The sequence below is a fragment of the Chlorocebus sabaeus genome, chromosome 8 (assembly GCF_047675955.1).
Source record: "Chlorocebus sabaeus isolate Y175 chromosome 8, mChlSab1.0.hap1, whole genome shotgun sequence".
Taxonomy (NCBI): Eukaryota; Metazoa; Chordata; class Mammalia; order Primates; family Cercopithecidae; genus Chlorocebus; species Chlorocebus sabaeus.
Genome location: NC_132911.1, coordinates 128,723,223 through 128,731,455, shown reverse-complemented (window position 1 = coordinate 128,731,455; position 8,233 = coordinate 128,723,223). Strand labels below are relative to the sequence as shown.

Below are 8,233 nucleotides of genomic sequence, written 5' to 3'. Positions count from 1 at the left end.
AATGACAGTTTCCAGAGAGAGAGTGGAAATTGGCAATAGCTCTTCAAAGCTTCTACTGGTATGCGGCACGTGTCACTTCTGCTCACATTTCATTGGCTGGAACAAGTCATGTGATCAGGCATGACATCAGCAGGGCAACCTTGGGCAGTTAACAGTTAACAGTCGGCAGTTAACAGTCAGGAGGGTAAAACACAATCATGGTGCCATAAAAGAGTGAAGGAGCAGGCATTACGCACAGACAGCTCACAGAAGGGCAGCAACATTTTGGAGCTCCTTTTAGTTCTCTTTATCGATATGGTTTTTTTTTTTTTTTTTTTTTGAAACGGAGTCTGGCTCTGTCACCCAGGCTGGAGTGCAGTGGCCAGATCTCTGCTCACCGCAAGCTCCTCCTCCCGGGTTTACGCCATTCTCCTGCCTCAGCCTCCGGAGTAGCTGGGACTACAGGCGCCCGCCACCTCGCCCGGGTAGTTTTTTGTACTTTTTAGTAGAGACGGGGTTTCACCGTGTTAGCCAGGATGGTCTCGATCTCCTGACCTCGTGATCCGCCCGTCTCGGCCTCCCAAAGTGCTGGGATTACAGGCTTGAGCCACCGCGCCCGGCCGCTTTATCGATATGTTTTAATCGAACCCAGATTTTTTTTTTTTTTTCCTGTCTAGCCCTTAGAGACAAGCTCCGCCAGAGCTCATATAGCGGAGAGAAGGTCTTGAGATTACTGATACTCAGTATTTCTGACACTGGAGACCTGCACAAAAATTTAACAAACTGGGAAGCAGTTTTCATGATGACCCTTTTCATTGCATAGATGTTACCAAGAGTTTGGGGGTGTTTTTATGGAAAAGCCATTAGGCTGGAAGTCAGACACGCCTGGGTTTGAGATCTTCTCTGCTACTTAGTACCTGCGTGGTTTTGAGGAGTCATTTGGCCTCTTTTCAGGTTTTAGATCCTTCATCTGTAAAATGAGGATGGTTGTGAGAAAGGGAAATTGCTCTGTAAACAGTGAAGCACTGTTCAAATGCTCAGCCTTTGTAAAAAACTGATGGAAAATGTCATAAGAAGTGGGCAGCTCTGGTTTTCTTCCATTGCTATAGGAAGCTGGCACACACAATAAGAAAGTTTATTGACAGCAGCTGAGATGTGCTGAAGCTGGTAATTATCTTCAAGACAGGCGAGTTTTGATTGTATGTAACGGCGCCTGGTAGACCTATCAATCAGACATGTGCCTTGATGTAATGCTGACAGTCTATTTACACAGAGGCAGCTGTGATATTATGAAAGAATGAAAGGCATGCTAAAGGTCTAAGTTGTTACGGAGGATATGACTTCCGTTTATCTGTGTGGCTGGTTGTTGCAGGATGGTAAAAATCTGGTGTGAACATGAGAGAAAAGAGTTTCTGAATTTTCATTATGATCCAGCATTTTAGAGATGTATGAAAACTTAGCTTGATTGAATTCAACCCCTTCCCCGCATGGATAAGGAAACTGACATCCATTAATGTCTGAGTGGTATTAATGCAGAGAGAAAAACTCACTGTTACCTGTCTTTTATGAATGTGCTAACTCATTAGTCTATAAACAACACTTCTTCTAATATGTAGCATTTAACAATTCTAAATATTTATTCACTATTTACACATAATCAGCAAAGCACAAAACTTCACATTAAATCTCCCCAGACATTTAAGCATTCATTACAAATTTGTAATCAAACTCTTAGATAAACAAATAATTAAAACTATGAATCTAATAAATCAGATTGTTTGGCATGCTCTAAACACCTTAAGAAGCGACAACACACGGACAGAATGTCACTTTGATTACAGAAATTATTATACTACGGGGAATGGCTTGCCGAGACCCTGAAGAACCAGAGAGAAGATACTGCTCGCACATGTGAAGGACACACACTCTGTTTTCTCCTCCTTCTGTATGAGAGAGCCTGCTGATGCTGTGTGGCTCAAAAAGTGTGAGGTGGTCTATGAGCATATTTTCAATTAAGTGCATGAGTTGTTGGCATAAATTCTTTCTGAAATGATGATACAATTCCATAGCGAAACCAGGCTATTGTATAGTGGAAATGAGCACCTTAGCTCTGTTAGTCTCCTATTCCAAGGACTATATTTCTGAAGGGAGCACACTTATTTTGGGAATTCTGGAAGCCAAGGGCTGGCTGCACTGTGCATGTGTTTTGCTACTCCAGCTTCTTATGGCCCCAGATTTCTGATCATATTCTGTATCCTTGGTTAATTCTTTCAGGAATTTTACAGTGAAAAGGAGAACAAGAGTAAGAACATGAGAGTAAGATCAAGAAAGGTTCTCTTCTCACCAGTGCTGAAAAGCTATAGCTACTTGCAGTATTAAAACTAGTCATAAAAGTGCTAATACAGTACACTATGAATTTAAATTTCTGTCTTCATTCTCTTCATTCTAATTGTTACTCCCAAGGTTATTAGTGTTATACCTTTCCAGTATCACAGTAATTTTTATAGGATATAATATCTATACTTTCCCAGAGTTGCTGAATTTACAAAAGCCCCCAAAGGAAAAAAAAAATAGGACTTCAGAACAGCTGAGTTTATAGGTTCAGGAGTTTTGACACAGAACTGGCCATTCCTGGGACTGTCCTTGCCTGTGTGGTTGAAGGATGGGCACAAGCACATCAGAATTCCAACAGCAGGGTGGGGAGAGGAAGGGGAAGGGAAGAGATGCCTTTTTCTTTGACAAGCGTGACATAGAAGTTTCATCTCTCTCTTATGCTCATTTTAACTTGGCCATACCTAGCAGCAAGGGAGGCTGGAAATATGCTGCCCATGCCCAGACCAAAAAATAGGGTGTCTTTTTAGTCTAAAAGAAGGGAGGAACTGGCACTGAGTGACATCAAACAGTGTCTGCCACTGTCCATGCTTTTGGCCACCAAATATTTGTGGGTCCTCCTCACAGACACATCTACCCTCTCTCTGAGGGAGACAAGGCCCAAATGCCTCGATTCAGTGCAAAGATCAGGAGCATCTGCAGGAAAAGCACTCGGGATGAGGAAGGAGGAGCTCCTGGAGAAACGGGATGACTCTGTCACCCCCAAGCTCTCCCTTGCCCCGTACCTGACAGTAGTTACGTACAGGAAAATTGCAATAACCTTTCCCATTCTGAAAAAAGATAAGAAAACACATATAAGTTACTCAGGTCCATAGCAATGCTCAAATCTTGCTGAGCAGTAGCTGAAAACTCTTTTTTCTATGTTAGCAGGCGAATCTCTCCGTCAGCCCATCTGGCAACCCTGGTTGTACTTTCCAGGAGAGCCTCCCTTGGCTGACATGCTCCAGAAGATTCTCACTTGTCCATCTGAAGCAGGCATTTAGGCCATGACCCTGGGAGGGGTGGGGAGGGGCTGCAGAGCTTTTACAGTTCCTTCCCGCAGGGGCATGGTTGGGGCCCAGGCCGCCTCCTGGCTCCAGGGCTTTGACAAGTCAGACTTAGAGTTTCCTGGGCAGTAAAATTCCCTAAGAAACCCACGTAGGCTTTAAGAATATTTGTTTCCGGTCCAGTTCATGCACAAATAACTAAAGACAAAATCTGGTTTGGCATGCTTTTAGCCTAAAAACTTCATTTACTGACGTCCATGCTCTGCTTAGCCCCGATGTCTCAATTTAAGTGCAATTGTCCTGAGTCTTATCTGAAGAAACAGGCTTGGGTGAGAGGCCACATCCTTGATTTGATCTTTGCTGCTGTCTGTTACTTGGCAGAGAGCTCTGGATAGCGGTGCTTGAGGAAGTTTTGAGGACAAAGTCTGAGCTTTTGCTAACTCTTTGGCGCTTCCTTGAGGACTCAAATGGTGTCGTGAGTTCTCTCTCTCTCTCCATCTCTTGGCTGTGCTGTCCTCTGGGTCTCAGGCAGGCTTCATCAATATTCCTAAGCCTACAGAAGTCCTTACCACATCTGATTTTCCAGGAAGACACACATAATCTCCTCTAGTATCCATATATAAAGGATTGGAAAAGTTCCCAATTGGCCCAGTTGACATCCGATACCCACCTGAATCAGTCATTAGGCCCAGGGGATGGAGTTCTTTGGCTAGCCTGGGACATCTGCCCACCACAGCATGGAGCATCATGATAGGGGATCTGACTGGGACCACGTAAAGTACACCAGAGGTGGCCCTCTTTTTCCTCCCAAAAGAAATGGAGGGAGGTGCTGTCAGACAAAAGGGGAAGGTAGACTTGGCAAGCAAAAATGAAAGGCATCTGAGACATCTGGCCACCAGCAGGGGCCACAGTGCTCTCAGGGTCTGGAAGGCTTAGTCAAGATGGGTGGAACTACACAATAGTAATTAATAAGGTTTGCTAAAACCTGGGCCATCTCTCTGCGAGTGTCCTTAGCAAGAGCTTACTGTTAGTTCAGATGCCCAGAGCAGGCCAGGGTGGAGGCCACATAGAGACAAAGCAGCATTTCTTCTGCAGAACTCAGCTAAGTCTAGGCCAAGCCTGGTGCACCCCAGCCTCTGGTCCTGCCCCTCCTAGGTAAAGCTCAGAAGGAAACGTCCTTCTCCTCCCCTCCTCTTTCTCTTGCCTTCTCTCCAAAAGAACCTCCCGCTGGCATCCTTACCCTGATCCGGCCCCTCCACTGGCCTCTGAGTGTGGAGTGAGACGGAGCTGAAGTAGAGGGGCCGGTCTTGGCCGGAAGCGAGGAGGGTGGAAGTGAAGTCCTTCACTGATGGTGGGAGGTAGGTGAGTGCAAAGACTAGACACCTCCTATACTAGCCTCACTGGCCAAATTGCTCAGTGGGGAATGGAGTCTCAGCTTGTCTTCTCTCCCTTCATCACCTTTGGGAGTGGGTGGGCCCACAGAGCAACCAGGGAAATCTAAGCTAACGGCAGGACTCTTCTACTCGTAGGTGTGTCCTGCCCTGCAGCCCCCTCCTCCTTGTCCACAGGCTCTCAATTCCCCCACCACGATCCTGCCTCAAAGTCCCAACTCGCTCTCCTTCACCCACGTATCCATCCCTAGAACTTTCTGAGCATGGGCGCTGTGCCCACAAGGCTGCTTGTCCCCACATGTTTGAGAAGCTGCCAAGATGACCAAGCACTCAGGCAACATTTGTTCCTTTGAAATTGTGACCCTCCATCCCAGCGTCCTTCCTGTGCCCCCACCTTCCCTGAGTTCCTGGAGCAAGGCTTCCTGATGTTTCCGTCTCATTGTCCCACTCTGGCCACAGGGTGATGGAGTGGTGAGTGGAATGGCCCTGAGGGATGGTTTCCTGCCCCTGCTGCTTATCCCTCAGCAGCAGCTGCAGGCAGTACTTCCCAGAGCACAGGAGCCTCAAGCTCAGTCTTCTCTAGTGTAGACATTGCTGGAAATTTCCCTCTCAGCTGCCCGCTCGCTCATACCACCCTTGGGGGAAATGAAAGTGTGTCTGTAAATCAGGAGAAACTCAGAGAGTTCTGAAAGCCTCTTGATTATCTACAAGGGTTGTTAAGCTAATGTCAGGTGGCAAGTGGGTTGGGAATTTGCCATTTCTTGTTGTTTCTGGAGTCAGAAGCCCTGTTTGAGCCATTGGTGGGGAGGCTGGGACCTGCTCCATTATTCACCACTTCACTGTGGTTGATTGTATTTCCCAGCGTTGGCCACAACAGTATGTCCCCTCTGCATAGCTTCCTGAACCGTGACCTTGCCACTCTTCTATCACGAGGTGGTGTCTGTTTCGCCACTCCTTGAAGCTGGGCAGGCCCTCGGATTGCTGAGCAGGCCCTGGAAGTGATGCAGAGCTACTCCCAGGCAGGGCCTTTCATGGACCCGGTGGCTTTGCTTTCTGCCTCTTGGAAGCCAGCTACCATGAAGGAAGTTTGTCTATATCCTGAGACCACTATGCTGTGAGCAGCCCGTGAGCCTACTGGAGAGGTCTTGCAGGAGGAATTGCCCCGTGGAGAGAGAGAGAGGCCAAGATCACAAGGCACCAGACCCAGAAATTTTAATATTACAGAATTTTAACCATTTCTCTGATTCTATACTTGTATCTCTCCTATGCTTAAAATCTAGAATCCCAATGGCATTTATTAACATCATCACTGATCTTACAATCTATATATACAATAAATACATGTACGATAAATAAGATCACTGATCTTACAATATTTAAATATTGTAATTCTTACAATATTTAAATATGTATTTCAAATATTATTTGAAATTTCAAATATTACTATCTGAAATATTATTATTATAAAAGACCTCTGCTTTGTGACTATACAGTCAAAATACTGAGTCTTGACGTGTTTTGAAATAAATTCTTTTCCCCACGTGATTATATCACCAACTTGATGTGTAGTTAGGTTCGTTCGTTTCCATGGTTTTCAGGTTTTAGAGATTGCTTCTTTTTAAAAATGTAAAACATTTACATCATTCCAACGTCAAAATACGTCCCCAGGTAGTTTGATTTGAGTTTAATTTTGTTTTTCAGCCATGTAAAACATGTTGAATAGCTGACATTGTCCCAAAAAGTTGCCATTCCATCTCTCTATCCTGTTCCCTCCAATTCTCTATAATAATGATTTCCATTTGTTTTGGGATTTATCTTTCCATTGTTTCTTTTCAAAAATATAAGCCAATATGCATTTACATCTTTACATGTCTATTATGTTTATTACCCCCCTTCTTATGAAAAGGCTTGCACACTATAAACACTGATGTGTATGCCTCAGAGCTAGGGTTTCTATCTAGCTCTAATACAGATGTATTAATTGAAGTATCCGAATGGCTACTAGATGCAAAGCTGGGTGGTAGGCATTAAGAGTCAAGCCTTCAATGGAGAAGAAACACTTAAACACCAGGTCATTTCTATGACTCAATGTCAAATTTTCAAAGTTTCAAATCCTACTGCTGATTTTCTCCCATGTAATTGGGGGCCACCCTAAATCTGACCTCTGATGAAGCTCTTGTTTCTGGGGATAAATGTGCTGAGAAGTCTTTCATGTATCCACAAATGAGAATGTTTTTGATTAAAGAAATGACTGAGGTGAGGCAATTTGCTTGAGACCACAGAAAGTTCCTTTAGAGAATGTTCCCTGACTTGCCTGGGATGTGTTCCTAAAGATGCTTCAGGTAAAGATTAAGCAAGTGTAGAAATGGAGTGGAGTGACCTAGACCTAGACCCTGCCCTTGCACTTTGTATTAGCTACTGAAATCCATTAAATGAGTTGTTAATGTTTTTAGTCATTTTTAGGCATGTGACCTCTGTATTTCCTATCAAAATATCTATGGGTCAATTTTACATATAAGTTTTCACATATAAATATAAATTTATTTTTACATATAGATGTGTTACTTTTTATTATAAAAATTTTCAAACACAAAAGTAAAGAATGCAAAGAACTATGTAATCATTGCCCAGTTTCAACAGCCATCAGCATGTTGCCTTACTTGTTTCATCTATCCCAACTTTTGTTTTTCTGAAGTATTTTAAGGTAAATTCCATGTATTAGATAATTTCTATCTTAAATACATCATCTAAAAAAAGTAGGTGGTGAGGGGTAAGAAGGGGTATTTTCTTATATAACTACAGGGTCAGTAGCTCAGTGATAAAAATGGCATTGGTTTTTTGTTATCATCCAATATCCAATCTAATTTTAGAATTTTCTATCTAAAATAAAAAAATTTAAAAGCCTCCAAAACCTGTTTTTGCCATTAGTTTAAATCAGGGTCTAAACAAAGCCATTCATTGTATATGGGGAGCCTACCATAGGGCATGAACTGACAAAAAGTGAACCCAAAGGAGCCTTTTCACCAAAAGCTGAAAACAGACTGTTGAGGACAAGAAGCACCAGGCTAACCCAAGGATGGTGTGATCTTCAGAGCTGGAGGGTTGTTGAAGGCACCTCAGACTTTTCTTCTCTAAGTTCACATTCTCAATTATTTCCATGGTTTCTCTTATGACACAATTTTTCTCTTCCTTCCCGTTCTTCTCTTCTTAACATGCTCCAGTTGGTGAATGTCTCAGACATACTACAAGGAGCTGCTATCTTCGGTTATCAGAGCTTGGATCAGCACTGGTGTTTCTATTTTAGGATAAAGTGAGCTAATACCTTAATAGGTAGGCGGGTTGGTCTTGAGCTCAGTGTTAGTTTTAAATGCAGATCTGGGACATTAACTCAGAGCTTTGCCTAATTCTCATTTTCCAGATATGAGCAAGCCCTTTTGGTTCTAACCATCCTTTGGTTCCTACCAAAATCCTGTTTAAACACTTAGT

At 43.5% G+C, this 8,233-nt stretch overlaps 1 long non-coding RNA gene across 1 annotated transcript; it reads left to right on the top strand.

Annotated features, from left to right (window-relative positions):
- Positions 1-559: 559 nt before the first annotated feature.
- Positions 560-6,100, top strand: LOC140712333 (uncharacterized). Its single transcript, XR_012093864.1, has 3 exons — positions 560-1,178; positions 4,575-4,714; positions 5,610-6,100. It is a non-coding gene; the product is annotated as an uncharacterized lncRNA (long non-coding RNA).
- Positions 6,101-8,233: the final 2,133 nt, after the last annotated feature.